Source organism: Anas platyrhynchos, chromosome 18 (assembly GCF_047663525.1).
Source record: "Anas platyrhynchos isolate ZD024472 breed Pekin duck chromosome 18, IASCAAS_PekinDuck_T2T, whole genome shotgun sequence".
Lineage (NCBI taxonomy): Eukaryota > Metazoa > Chordata > Aves > Anseriformes > Anatidae > Anas > Anas platyrhynchos.
The window spans coordinates 27006-42226 of record NC_092604.1 but is presented as its reverse complement, the minus strand read 5'-3'; the positions used below and the strand labels follow the sequence as shown (position 1 = coordinate 42226).

The 15221-nt window shown below is 48.5% G+C and overlaps 2 long non-coding RNA genes across 2 annotated transcripts; both read left to right on the top strand.

The window, feature by feature from the left end:
• Positions 1-9525: 9525 nt before the first annotated feature.
• Positions 9526-11164, top strand: LOC139999008 (uncharacterized). The gene is made up of 3 exons (XR_011803969.1): positions 9526-9646; positions 10440-10541; positions 11097-11164. It is a non-coding gene; the product is annotated as an uncharacterized lncRNA (long non-coding RNA).
• A 1967-nt stretch (positions 11165-13131) lies between these two features.
• Positions 13132-14513, top strand: LOC139999019 (uncharacterized). Its single transcript, XR_011803991.1, has 3 exons — positions 13132-13308; positions 13418-13496; positions 14378-14513. It is a non-coding gene; the product is annotated as an uncharacterized lncRNA (long non-coding RNA).
• Positions 14514-15221: the final 708 nt, after the last annotated feature.

Genomic DNA, 15221 nt, shown 5'->3' with positions numbered 1-15221 from the left:
GAGTGGGAAAGCTCTGTGCAGCCCCCAAGGGCCGTGCAGCAGGAGGCAGGAGGTGCTCCAGGCTCACAGCAGCAGTTCCCTTGCGGCCTGTGCAGGGAGAGGCCCCTGGTGGAGCAGGCTGTCCCCCTGCAGCCCATGGGTCCCCCGTGGAGCAGATCTCCACGCTGCAGCTCCCCTGTGGCTGGAGGAGCCCCCGGTGGAGCAGGTGGCTGTGGCCTGGAGGAGACCGCGGCCTGTGGAGAGCCCCCGCAGGAGCAGGCCCCGGGCTGGACTGGAACAGGCTGTGCTGAGCCTGCTTTGCCCGTGACGCTCCTTGTGGAGTGATCTCCCTGTCCTTCTGGCAGCCCTTGAGCCCTTTCCAGCCTCTTTTCTCCCCTTGGCGTTGGAGGAGGGGCAGGGAGAGAGCGCTTGTGCTGGAGCTCAGCTGCCCAGCTGAGGAAAACCACCACGGTTTGCTCTCTCTTGCTGCTGCTGCAGCACACTGGTAGCAGCCAGCAGCGTCTGTTCTTTGAGCCTCAGCAAGCCCACAGCATCTTCCTTGAAGGGATCCCTTTCCTTCACGCCTGCCAGGCGCCGCCTCCAGAGGCTGAGGGCTTGTGCCCCGTTTGCAAGCGCTTTCTCAGTGCCCCCTTCCCCAGAGAAGGATCCCAGCTGCTTGGCTTCCCTGCCCTCTGCTGCCAGGCTCCCGCAGCTGCTATCCCAGCAGCGCAGCAGCCAGCTGACAATGTGCTCGCCTGGAGGACAGCTGCAATCTTGTCCCATGGCTCGCAGCTCGCCCAGGGATGGGGATCACCTGCTTGCTGCTGCTTTTCTCTCTGCTCTCCTTTCCAACAGCCTCCTGTTCCCTGGGATGGCCCTACCTTGGGGTAGGCTGCCTTGCCTTCCTCTTGCTCCTTCCCCTTCTTGGGAGGACTTTCTGCCCTTCCAAAACGAGATGACTTCTGCATGCATTCCTTCCCCTTGTGTGTATTGGCGCCTGAGACAGCACCGGGGTAGTCCCCGGAGCCAGCTCTTAGGGCCTGTGCCAGGCTTGGAGGGGCTGCAGGGAACATGCCAGGGGCTCGAGGGACTGCAGGGCGAGTGACAAGGCTTTGAGGGGCCTCAGGTCCCAGCGCAGTGGTTGAAGTCGATGCAGGGAACATCAGAGTTGTTGGAGGGGCTGCAGGTAAAATGCCAGGGGTTGCGGGGGCTGCAGGGTGCTGAGTCACAGCTTTGCATCAGGTCAAGACGCATTTTCCTAGAACCATCCATTTCCTCCTGAAGGGGCTGAATAGCATGGAACGGTCTTCAAAATGCACAGAGCAGACCCCAGCAAACGTAGGGATGCTGCTAGCAAGTAGGTAACTATTTTGTTGCTGTTCTTAACATTGCTTCACAACAACAGATGCAAACATGATAAGATTAAATAATAATCATTATAATTTTATAGTAATAAAACAACGCCATACTGTACAACACAGTCAATAAAGTGGATTGAATGCAATAAAAATAAAACCCATTTTTCCCATCCCAATGAGTTCCTATCCCCATCATCACTTCCCATCCCACTGATCATTTCCTATCCCAACAACGTCCCAGTTCTGATCCCAAGGCTGAATTCCCAACTCCCACCCACCCATCCAGCCAGCCATGCACCCATTTTCTGCATTTTCAGGTCACAAGACTCTGATGAAGGCCACCTCAGCCTTTTCCCCGAAAATAAAGCTGCTCTTTATTGTGAAAAACTTCACTTTTGCACAACACTGCAGACCCAGCCAAGATGGTCCTGCAAGACAAGGTGAAACAAACATACAAAACCCATATGGAGGTAAATTGGTTCATCTAAACAAATTCCTACCACGAAATCCTGATCCTCAATCTCAGCACCGATGAAAAAAGAGGATACAGTTCCCTCCTCCAAGGTCCCTCTCTGTCCCTGCTCCCCGTGGGCTCCTCTCCATGGCTACAGCTGCGGCCCGGGGCCTGCTCCTGCGGGGGCTCTCCACAGGCCGCAGCCTCCTCCAGGCCACAGCCACCTGCTCCACCGGGGGCTCCTCCACCCACAGGGGGGCAGCAGCGTGGAGATCTGCTCTATGTGGGACCCATGGGTGCAGGGGGACAGCCTGCTCCACCAGGGGCCTCTCCCTGCACAGCCCGCAGGGGAACTGCTGCTGTGAGCCTGGAGCACCTCCTGCCTCCTGCTGCACTCACCTTGGGGGCTGCAGGGCTGCTTCTCACTCCTTGCTCTTCCAGCTTCTGTTGTGCAGCAGTATTTCCCCCTTCTTACATCTGCTCTCCCAGAGGTGCAAACAACATCGCTTATTGGCTCAGCTCTGGCAAGCGCCGGGGCCCTTTTGGAGCTATCTGGAGCTGGCTGTTGTCTGGACTGTTCTCACAGACGCCATCCCTGCAGGCCCCTGATACCAAACCCTTGCCACGTAAATCCGATCGAAGTGTATGCAGCAATTACAAAGCCGCTGTGCTTTGGGCTGTCACGATCCTCCTGCAAGTGCAGGGGAGGTGCAGGGTTGCTTTGCATTTCCAAAAGGAGGAAGAAAGCCTCCAACCCCACTGGACCTCAGCCACTTGCAGGATCCAAGCAACGCTCCCCACTTTCAGTTATCTCCCTCCCATGCACACAGTGGGAGCAAGGTTGAACAAGCACATTTTTGAAAATGTTTATCTTAATGAAGAATAAAAGAAGTCTACAACACCCAATCCCTCTGTGCACCCAAGGCAAAAATCGTGGACTATTCTGCCTCAACACTATTTTCAGACCCAATTTGTCAAGTCATCTAGCAGAGGATTTCTCTCTTGTTCATTCACTAGCTTAGTAGAGCACCAGTTTACATAGGTGCTGGAGCAGATTCCTCAACCATCTGAAGGGACTTGATCCCAGAAAAGTTCAAAACTGCAGATGACTCATGATTTTGTGGTGAAGCATCTATTAAATGAGAGCTGTTCCGCTTAGGGCACAGTGAGACAATGTGAGAAGAACCCTGTATCTCACTGATTGAGGCTTTATAACTCTACAGAATTGTCAGTCAACAATAAATGGAAAGTGCAGGAGATACGTTCTTTCTTCCTCCTTTCCCTGCCATACATTAGCAGAGAGATTGTGGTGGGATATAGGTTCAGAGCCTCACAGAAGAAGGATTTGAACCCAGGCTCTCCACAGTCTGCACCACTGCCTTCCTGACGGCTTTTGACTATTTTAATTTATTTTATTATTTTATTTTATTATTTTATTTATTTTATTTTATTTTATTTTATTTTATTTTATTTTATTTTATTTTATTTTATTTTATTTTATTTTATTTTATTTTATTTTATTTACTTTATTAGTATTATTCTTCTTATTTTTCTGGATGGTGTCTAAGTCTTGGGGGGGAAGAACCAACTGTGGGAGGAGGGAATGCTACTACTGTCTGTGACAGTGGTGATTTCTGGACAGTGTTAGCAACAGAGCTTCTGCAGAGAAGAGAAAATGACAGGCAGTCTCTCTTGGTATTCCATGTACTGAGTACTGAGTGCAGTTTTGGGCTCCACAGTATAAGAAAAAGTATAAGAACAAACCAGTGCACTGTGATAAAGAGAGTTTAATAGGGTACAAAAGGAATAAAAACAAACAAAATAAGAAATGAGAATATTGATAATTTATAATGTATCATAGAATCATAGAATCATAGAATATTCTGAGTTGGAAGGGACCCTTAAGGATCATCAAGTCCAACTCTTGACACCGCACAGGTCTACCCAAAAGTTCAGACCATGTGACTAAGTGCACGGTCCAATCTCTTCTTAAATTCAGACAGGCTCGGTGCAGTGACCACTTCCCTGGGGAGCCCGTTCCAGTGTGCAACCACCCTCTCTGTGAAGAACCCCCTCCTTATGTCAAGCCTAAATTTCCCCTGCCTCAGCTTAACCCCGTTCCCGTGGGTCCTGTCGCTGGTGTTAATGGAGAAAAGGTCTCCTGCCTCTCGACACCCCCTTACGAGTATAAAATATATAAATATTGTTTAATTAATAATATTAAATACTTATCATTTTATAATAATGAAACAATGCCATACTGTACAACACAGTCAAGAAAGTGGATTTAATTAAATAAATAATAAAACCCAGGAAATTAAATAAAATTTTAAAATGTAAATTTAATACAAATAAAACCCATTTTTCCCATCCCAATGAGTTCCTATCCCCATCATCACTTCCCATCCCACTGATCATTTCCTATCCCAATAACCTCCCAGTTCTGATCCCAAGGCTGAATTCCCAACTCCCACCCAGCCAGCCATCCAGCCATGCACCCATTTTCTGCCGTCCGTGCTGGCCATGTCCACATCCATGCCCGGCCTGAGCATGGGCAGCGGGAGCGGGCTGCATGAAATAACTGAACATGAAATCATGAAATAACATGAAATAATAAATGAGGTAACTTAATTGTTGCTGTTGTTAACATTGCTTCATGACAACAGATGCAAACATGGATCTTGAGTTGAGGGCAAAGGTGACCTTGGATCTGAAGCACACAGGCGTTCGCTAATGTCCCCCCATCCGGAGTGAATCCACAACGACTCGGAAGGAAAACTTAAGTCCAAACCAGTGCACTGGGATAAAGAGAGTTTAATAGGGTAGAAAAGGAATAAAACCAAACAAAATTAGAAATGAGAATATTGATAATTTATAATGTATAAAATATGTAAATATTGTTTAATTAATAATAGTAAATACTTATCATTTTCTAATAATGAAACAATGCCATACTGTACAACACAGTCAATAAAGTGGATTTCATGAAATAAATAATACAACCAGTACATTAAATAAAATTTAAAAATTTAAATTTAATAAAAATAAAACTCAGTAAATTAAATAAAATTTGAAAATTTAAATTTAATAAAAATAAAACTCAGAAATTTAAATAAAATTTAAAAATTTAAATTTAATACAAATAAAACCCATTTTTCCCGTGCCAATGAGTTCCTATCCCCATCATCACTTCCCATCCCACTGATCATTTCCTATCCCAACAACGTCCCAGTTCTGATCCCCTCGGTGTCCCAGTGCAAGAAGAGCTGCAGGCAGAGGCCTTGCTGAGTGAGCACCTAAGGAGAGGAATGTAATCCAGAAGGCAGCAAAGAAGAGCAATGCCCCGAAAGAAGAGCTAAGTCTTGTCTCTCAGCCCTTTGGTGTCCCAAGCAGCAGTTGCCATGGGCAAGCTTTTCCAGCCCAGCTGCTGCCAGCATCCCCCCAGCTTGCCATTGCCACCTTCCTGGGTGAGGCGCGCGCGCATTTGCCGTTGGCATTTGCCGTTGCCCATCCCTGAGAGTGGCAAGCAGTGCGTAGGTCCAGCACGAGAGAGGGGAGAGGGCAAGCGAGAGGGGCAAGGGCTGAGGAGCGTGGCTGAAGCTGGAGCAGGTGCCTGCAGAGGTCTCTGTGCCTGCCTGCGTGCTGAGCGGGCCTGGGTGCTGCGGGGGCCGTCGAGGAGAAGCCCGAGGTCGGTCACGGGTAGCCGTAAGAGTAGGCTCTGGCGTGGTCCTTCTGCCGCTGCTCGAAGAATTGCCCGGGGGCGATCCTCATGTGGTGGGCCGCCCGCTGCCGCTCCTCCTGGGCCAGCTTCTTGAGGCGCTCCCGCTCGGGACGCTGCTGCGGCGTGATGGGCACCGACGACTCCTGCTCCTCCAGCGGTGTGGGCGCTGCGTCGCCGCCCGCCCAGGGCCCCACGCAGGGCACGTAGTCCCCGCGGGGCTGCGCCGGACGCTGCAGCGTGCGCGGCTGCGTGGGCAGAGCCGTGGGCAGTCCCCTCCAGAGCGGGGGGCTCTGGAGGGGACTGCGAGGGGGACTGGGCAGGGCTCTCCTGAGGGCTGGGAGAAGTTGAGGCCTCTTGAGGGGAGCCAAGGGAGGCTGGGGCAGGGTTCTCTTGCGGGCAGGGATGAATTCCTGCTGGGGGGGCCTTTTGGGGAGAGGCTTGGGCATGGGTCTCCTGCGGGCAAGGTCGGGGGGGCTCTGGAGGGGACTCAGGCGAGGCTTGGGCAGGGCTCTCCTGAGGGCAGTGAGGAAATCAGGGTCGGGGGGGCTCTGGACGGGAGCCTGGGGAGGCTGGGGCAGGGGTCTCTTGCGGGCAGGGAGGCAGTCAGGGTCGGGGCGCCTCTTGAGGGGAGCCAAGGGAGGCTGGGGCAGGGTTCTCCTGCGGGCAGGGATGAATTCCTGCAGGGGGGGCCTTTTGGGCAGGGCTCTCCTGAGCTGGGGCCGGGCTGCAGGCTTGAGGGGGGAGCTGAGTGGCGGCGCAGCAGCTGCAGGGGGCTGCAGCGCCCGCCCAGCCTGCACCTTGTCGGGGTGCAGCCCAGGGCTTGAGGGGACCTCACCCAGCGCTCTGGTGGCTGCCAGTCCCTGTGTGCTGGGCTCCTCGATGTCCTCGCAGAGGTCGGGCAGCTGCGAGAGGAAGCGCTTGAGGACAGGACTGCTGGGGACAGCGGCGAAGGCGTCCTGGGGCTCCACGGCATCCAGGCAGCTGAGCAGCTCCTCCAAGCCGGAGCTGTCCAGGTCGGCCGGGAGCTGGTCCTGCAGGTGCTGCAGCTGCTGGCTGTCCCCTGCCAGCTGGGGAAAGGCCTCGGCGAAGGCATCGGGGCCCAGCTCCAGCAGCTCCAGGGGCTCCTCAGGCACCTCTGCAAGTGTCGCCGCTGAGGAAAAAGCAAGCCAATGCAATCCCCCAAGCATCCCCCGCTGCCAGCTTTGCCATGGCTCCTGGGTGTGGGGCGCCCAGCGGCCGGCTGTGCCAGCCCCAAACTCACCGTCGGGCGTCGCCGTCTGGGTGCTGGCGGTCACTGGAGCCTGGGCAGGCTCGGGGGGAGTGGGGCCGGGCAGCGGGGACCCCTGGTCCTCGCTGAGCCCCACGGCATGCAAGCAGGGCTCCGGCAGCTGCCCCCGGCTGCTGCTGAGGGTGCGGGGCGCGGGGAGCGCCTGCCCCCGCAGCGGAGGCCCCGGCACGAGGAGTGGTGGGGGGCCGGGGTAGGCAGGGGCCTGCAGCAGGCAGGTGCCTGCGGGGTGCAGGAGCTCCCCATGGAGCACGGCCATGGGCCTCAAGCAGAGGGGAGCACCATCCTGGGGCACCAGCGTCCCCGTCCACATCAGCAGGGGCTGGGAGACACTGGGGGCACCCACAGGAGCGCTGTGGGGGAGCTGCCCCACAGCAGGGAGCTGCCCCACGGCGGCGGCGGGGAGCTGCCCAAGCTGCAGGTGGTGCCCCTGGGCTGGGAGGTGCCCCCCAGGTGGCAGCTGCACCCTGGCGGGGAGCTGCAGCACCTGCCCCTGGACCCCCGGCACCATGTGCCAGATGGTGGCCTGGGGCAGTGCGGAGGGGAGGGTGGGTACCTGGGGGGGCTGCAAGGGCAGCGCCATCGCTCCGGGGAGGGAGGGAAGCAGCCAGGCAGCCACCGTTGTCGGCACGGCTGGAACGACGAAGGGGGAGTTTTGCGTCTGCGGAAGCCACGGAAGCCGTCTGGGGAAACCCTCTGTGGGAAAAAGGGCGCTGGGCTGAGCTCTGGGGCGCTGGGCTCACCAGCAGGGCCGCAGCCCCGGGAGGAGCGGGAGCCGGCTGCTGGACCTGCCATGGTGGCTGGAGAGTGGGGCGGTTGCTTGGGGAACGCGGGCAACGGGGGTTCCGTCCCAACGGCTGACCAGCCCCTCGCCGACATCTTGGGGAGGACTGCAGGCTTTGGAGCCAAGCAGGCTGCCCAGCGCAAGACTTGGCCATCCTCAGCAGGCTTTCCCTCCCACGCAGCACTTGCCATGCCCAGGAGGCTTCCACACCACCACTTGCCCGGCCCAAGGCTTGCCCAGCCCAGGACCAGCTTCTCGGCCTCAGCAGCAGTGCCCATCCTTGCCATTTCACCGCATGGCACATTCCCAGCAACCCAGACGAAATCTGCCCCATCAACACGAAGCGTTTCTTCAGCCAAAGAGACCTCGTCCCAAAGAATTCCCCTCTCTTGGAGGACTTCTCCAAGCACTTCCTTCCCCAGGGAATGGTACCCACCCCATTCAAGACTTCCCATCCCAAGGCTTTTGCTTCCCAGGGATTTCCTTCCTAGGGAACATTGCCCATTTCCTAGCCCAATGGCTTCCCACCCCAAAGAAGTCTTCCCATGCTGTAGCCCCGAAATGCCCCCAGAGGGCACCTGGCAGCTACTGGGAAGGAAATGAGCTCTGTCATGGTGAGCTAGCCGCTCAAGGCCCTGCTCTTTGGCCCAGGTGTCTGTGAGGCGGTGTTGGCAAGGAGTCCTGTTGTGAACATAAGAACATAACGTAACAGAAGAACATAAAATCACATAAGAGAGAAAAAAATATAGAATAACAGAACGCGACATAAGAACATCAAACAAAGACAACTCTCATGATGTGGTCTGATAGGATGGAGGAGAAAGCAGAAATCCAGCAATGCTGTCTTTCCTACTCCTCAAAACCAGTTCCGTTGACAACTGGGAATGCTTCCAGCTGGAAAAAAATGCCAGAATGAAGTGGAGGACTCCTTGCCATCACTGTGTTTCTGGAGCACACCTCTACCTTTCTGTCCAACAGGGGGTTCTTCTTGGGAGATAATTGCCCAACATGAAAAAACACAACCAAAGCCAGAGGACCCATCTCCGCAACAAGACGATAAATAGAAAAGACATCTCTAGATGCAGACCCCAGAGCTCCAATTCACTATGTCCCACTAGTGGAAGTTATTTTTTAGGCTTTGTTTTTAAGGCCACGGGCTGCCTCCTCCCTTATGCTGCCCATTCTCCCTGTTGTCCTGTCTTCTTTCTCCTGCATTGCTTCCTTTCCTTGGTGGACCTTGCTGAGCTCTTTGATGTTTTGTTGTATATATATGTATGAAGACATAAAACTGTTAGAGAGTGTCGAAAGAAGGGCAACAAACAAGAGGGTCTCTTTTAAGAGGGGGATTGAGGTTTGTGGCAAGGTTTTGGTAGCAATTTAGGGGCTGCACTGTGCTGGACACAGCAACAGATGCACCATAAGCCAAAGTCAGACAATAAGCCAAGGTGTGTTCACGTGTGGTTTACGTGTGGTTTACGTATAGAAGAAAGTTTTCGCCTATTGGTGAGTATACTGCAGATTTGCTGCATTGTTCTAAATTAAATAGCAAGATAAGTGATGGCATCGTAGGCTGGGAAAATATTTCTAGAGTATTAGCGCATTTTGAGCATCATTTTAACTGTTTATGCAAACATGAAGATTATTAAAATCAGTGTTTATTTAGGTCTGTATGTAAACAGGTGATCATGTTGTATAGCATGCAGTAAATGGTTTGTGAATGCTGCTTGAAGAATGAAAAGAGTAAGTCAGCTCCACAAGGAATAAATGAATTTTGTTCATTTGTGCAATGCAGAGATTAGAATTAGACCAACAGCATGGAACCAAAGTCTTGCTCTGTGCCTTTTATCTGTAGGACAGTTCATGGAGGCTTCAGCAGCCCTATCTGTTTTCTAGCACTCTGAAATGTCCTCTGTGGTGCTGCACCCAGTTGAAAGCCTGCACTGATTGTGCTGAACTTTCCTAACAGGAGGCACGGGTCCTTCGTCGGACGCTGGCTGGGGATGTATGCTGCGATGCGGGCAGATGATGCTGGCCCAAGCACTGATCTGCAGACACTTAGGGAGAGGTGAGTGCTGGTCCTGAGGGAACTTCGGTATTGTCTGCAGACGCTTCTTCGTAAGTACTCCATTAAAAGCACAAACCCTGAATTTATTAGTGAGACTTTCTTTGATGCCCTGGTAACAGTTCCTAATGAATCAATTCATATTCAGCTGGGTGAAATCATCCCAGCCTGAAGCAGAGAAATAGGCATAGAAGGAGAACAAATGGGGAATCCTGTCGCCATTATTTTATAAACCTTTTAGTGTAACACCCAAGTTGAGGCCAAGGGAAAACCTGCCACCGTGGGACAGTGCTCTTACCCTTCTCTTCACTCCTCACTTGTCAGCAGCACGAGGTCCAAACCCCCCTGGTGCAAGCTCTTAAGCATGCATGTCACATCCCAGGATGCTGCCAGTGGAGTGTTTGGACTTTCTGTATGGATCTTATGTTGTTATTTAATGGGTGCTTAGAAATCCAACAAGGTCTAAACACAGCCTGTACTTTTAAATAATCTTGGAAGCTCAGAGATACTGGAATGGCTATCAACACGCAGCATGATCCGTCAGAATATGTTTGCAGTTGATGTTTTTGTTTTGTTTTATTTTCCCTGTTTTTACAATCTAGCCTATGATGATAAAGGGCAGCTTGATGATAAATAACAAGCTTGGAATTCTAGGAGCTCTACACAAAATGTAAATATTCGAGATGAATTGAAATGTCTTTTAACATCTCATTATAAAGCTTTCTGCTGTCTAGACATTTGATCAGTGTAATGAAAACGTCACCATTTTTTATTCTATATCAATTTTTCCTTTCAGATTGGCAATGGGAAAAACACAAAAAACAACCAGAAGAATATCACAGAATCCTACGATGCTTTCTCGACAGGAAGGCTTGCTGTTATTCAATCCACCAGATGGGTAAGAACAAACATAAACTTTCAGGTTTTTTCCACTGAAATTTCTACTGTGTTGAATCACTAATTTGCAGTATGTTAATTCATAATTTTAAAAAGTGGATGTGAAGACAAGGTGTATGCTTATACAAAAATAAAAAGGTATGCAGATGGGCGCAAAGACTAGTAGTACAGAAACATTCCCTGAGACCTAAATAAAGCCATGTACTAGAATCTAGCTCTTGATAAACTCTGTAAGCCTTGGGTACCAGAGTCAGTAATGTTAGAATAGACAGTCTTGTAGCTTATTGCTGTAATTTGTAATAAAGGGCACTAACATTTGTTAACTTGTAATTCTCGTTATAGTTTAGAAGCCTTTTGTTTATTAAAGAAACTGGCACTCCCTAAGTTTTGAAAAGAGCATAGATTGAGAAAATAATTGTTATTGCTAAATACAGATTGCAGTTACTCTAGAATGTTTGACAGTCACGGTATTTACTGTATATTGTTCCCACATTCTTTATGGTCTCATTTTTCTTTGATTTTGTGTACGTGTGTCTTTTTTTCACTATGAAAACAGCACAGGTGGGTGTTGGAGAGGGGAAGTCAATTGGAGAATGGTTTGGACCAAATACAGTTGCTCAAGTACTAAAGTAAGTGAGATCATACCAGTCTCATTCAGAACGTACTCCCCTGGGGCAGCCAAGAGAAGGCCCAGGCAGAGTTTTGAAGGCTGCATCTCCCCCTGTCCCACAGTCAGGAATGTATTTGCCATCTATTTACAAGTGCAGCATGGAATGTCATGCCACAGCTCGGTGTGCAGGTACTGAGTTGGGAATGGGTGACCTCTAAATTTTAATAAAGGAAGAGCCTGAGGAGAAGAAACTGCAGGAAAGTCTCCTGCTACGCCGTCTGCATGCCGTCACCAGTCACACCACAGATGTATATTCCTTTCTGCACAGTGGCACAGCTCTGGCAGGTCGAGAGTGCCACCGTGTAGGTCGGAGTGGTGGTGTGAAACATCAGAGAGAAGCCATCTCGGCTGAGGAGGGAACTGAGCTGCAATTCCTCCCTTTCTGAGCAGCAGTTCTGCCAGCAAGGCTACTGGATAAAGATGGGCAGCTCCTCATAGTCTGGGAGCCACACTGAAAGGAACTGAGGCTGCTCAGTTCTCCAGGGGTACGTGGAGGTGTCTTACCTCAGGCAGGGGCTAGGCTACAGGTCCTGCGAGCTCAGCAGCAAGTCTTTGACACCCTGGAACAGGCACATGATCTGAAGAGGGAGGGGAGCTGAAGCATGCCCTGGACTCCAGATCTTTCATGGCCAAGTTTTTCATGGTGAAACGCTCACCCCCATTTCTTTCTGGCTTATTTGAAACAGCTAATTCTGCCAGTGCAGCTTAAGAGTGTAGCTCCCTTCCCCAAAGGTTTGGATTTTGCAGAAGTGGACATAAAACTGTGTGCTGCTGTCTCCCACTGAAGTTTTGGTGCCCCAAACCCTTAGCTGATTTAGCTTTTAACGCCCCATTTCTGCTGTGCACGCAGGCTCAGGCAGAAGTAATTCCACTGAATTCAGTGGAATTTCTTAAGCAAAAAGTAATCTGCAAAACTGGCATAGGAATTTTTTTCTTTTCCAGATGAGAAAAGACACAACTGGGCAAGAACCCAGTGCAGAGACTGTCGAGTGCAATAAAAAGTAATAAACTTGATGTAGTTGGACTGTTACTGTCACTGCACTTAGCAGTAAGACAAAACAGTTTGCACATGGTGCAGCGCATATGTTTTTCCTGGTACCACTCAGTACCTATTTTTCTAAAGATATTAAACATTTAATGTTTAAAGTTTTCTTTTTCTTACATGGAGACTTTAAAAAATGCAGAAAGGATGTTTTTTCTTAAGAAAAAAAAAATAAATAAATGGTTCTGAGTGTAAAGCTACCCTTTTGATCCAACTAGTTTATATTAATTAGTACCTTAATGTTTTCTAGGAAGCTTGCTTTATTTGATGAATGGAATTCATTAGCAGTTTATGTATCTATGGGCAATACGGTGGTCATTGAAGACATCAGGAAGTGACACCTCATCAGTTTTCTGGTAACAGTTTCTGATTTGACTCCATTTGCCAGCATGTATCTAAACATGAACAAATACTTGGGGGGCCATGGCTTTGTCTTGCAAGGGTAAGAAGAGGGAAGAAGGACATACAAACTCAGTTGTGGTTTTTTGATCCCTGATGCCAACTTCGTGCTCACATCACTGGATGTGAAGAGCTCCTTGAAGAATTTCTACTGTCATCATTGCTGCCATTTCATTTCTCTGGCGTTTTATAGGCAAAGCTTGACACTATTAATAACATTAATAGGACATGTCACTGCAGTCTTAAATTGTCATCCCCCAATCATTTATCTAACGTCTCACTTGGACGTGCCAGCACATACTGTCTGCTAGAATTACTTCTACTAAATAGCTGTAATTGCCATGCCCGGCTCGTTTTGTCTTGGGTGCCCTATAAAGATCCCTGGCAAACTAGCTTAATTCACTACTGAGAGGAAGATCTGCTTTGTGTTCCTCTGTGCGTTGACTGATTTCTAGTTTTATTCCCGCAGAAAAAATGTGCTGGTGCCCTCCTCAGAGCAGCAGCGCGTCCCACAGCAGTGCACATTTGCACAGAAGTGCTCTTGGCCGAAGCAAGAACGCAGGAGGACTCTGCACAGGCTGGAAAGCCCTCTTGCTTATTATACCTCTACGACTAGGGATAAATCACATAAATCCCGTATATATTGATGCATTTAAAGTAAGGTTTTCTTTCGATTCATTGCTCGTTACTGTCAAATAAGTTTGGGTATCTGTGATGTCAGTAAAGAAATAAATTACAATTTCCTTTATTCCTTTTGAACTCCTAGGAATGCTTTAAGATGCCACAGTCTTTGGGAGCATTAGGAGGGAAACCAAATAATGCCTATTATTTCATAGGATTTTTAGGTAAGGAAAAACGAAACTTATTCCAAATGTGCAGATGATCAAAAGAGAACATTTTTTGAAGGGGAAATAGTAAGGAGTCTAAGCGTGAACCTCTAGAAGTAAAGAAAGATGAGAATAGAATAAAATAAATGAAGAAGCATATCTAAAAGAGTTTAGAAACAGTATGAGATGATCCTTAACAGGAGCAGAAAGTTAACAACAAAGCTAGGTGTAAAAATAAGTGATGACATCAACAAGAGCAGCATACTAAGAATAGCTGATAACATTTGACAAGTGTATTGGTCAAATGTCACTTTTATTTTCTTGTATTTCAAAACTGTTTCTGATAGCAGTATCTTTTTCACCTTTTGCATACCTTCTGTTATTAAGTATTGCTCTAATTAATTTAAAATGCATTCCTTCAGATTTCACCCCACTTTGGGCCAAAATTTTGCAACCCTATTTTGTCCTTTTGTAAAACCTAACCTGTTTTAGTTAGGCTTTTTTGTTCCAATTTCTGAATAAATGCCTAATGGGATTACAGATTGCATCTGTGAACATCCTGTACCTTTTAATCTGTCAAATGTTAGTGTTTACAACACTTGAGATTTAAAAAAAAAAAAAAAAAAGTACTGGATCTCACATGGAAAAATAAAAGTATGTGACAAAGATAGAACATAACCAACCAAAAAATTACAGTAATAGGTAACAATAGGAAGTTATACTAAATACCCTGTGGGAAACGTTGTGTCTAAACCTTCCGATTCTCTTAAAGAATCCGTAGCTGGAAAGTCTAGATTATACTGACTGCGATGGCAATCTAATTTCTATTTTACAGTTCTGGACCAAGTGCTTATTAATGTCACTTGCTTATTTTTAACATACGGCTTTTACCCATCCAGGCAATGAGCTGATCTATCTGGACCCTCACACCACTCAAAGCTTTGTAGATTCAGAAGAAAATGGCACGGTTGACGATGAGAGTTTCCACTGCCCGGAAGCCCCACATAGAATGAAGATCATGAATTTGGACCCTTCAGTAGCTTTAGTAAGTGTCAGGAAATCTTGAATGCATGTACTTTATCTCAAAGTAATGTCTCTCTACATTGGTAAGGGCAGCAATGCATCTCCTTGAACAGAACCAAGATCACAAAGCTGTCTTCTGTGATCAACACATAGTAGTTTGTACATAACTACATGGAGAATCTTAGGGCAAGTGGGGAGCTGTCTGTACTGTAGGGAGCTCGCTTTGTTTTCTTTACTGAGCAGCTTTTACTTCTTTCAAGAGGCATTATAATGGTCAGAGCAAGGAACTGAAACAGGTTTACGTGTTTTATTCTATCACTACTTTATGTTTGGTCACAAACATAAAGTTACTTAAAGACAAGTTACTTAAACTTACTTTATATCATAAGTTAAAAATGTTTAAGTGGAATTATTGTATTTCACCCCAAATTACAAATACAAATGTATTATTTGTAATTCACCCAAAATGTCATGGGGGTACTGTGGTATTTGAAAAAATTGGATCTGATCCCATGCCAGTATCCTGTGATTGGGTGATTGACAGCTGTCACCAGTGGGATGTGTTTCTAAAGCTTTAAACAATCTGTACAGATACAGGTATCTGTCATTCATTGGTTGGTTAGGGTTAGGTTTAGGTTTAGGGTTAGGGTTAGGGTTAGGGTTAGGGTTAGGGTTAGGGGGTTAGGTTTATGGTTAGGGGTTAGGGTTAGGGGTAGGGTT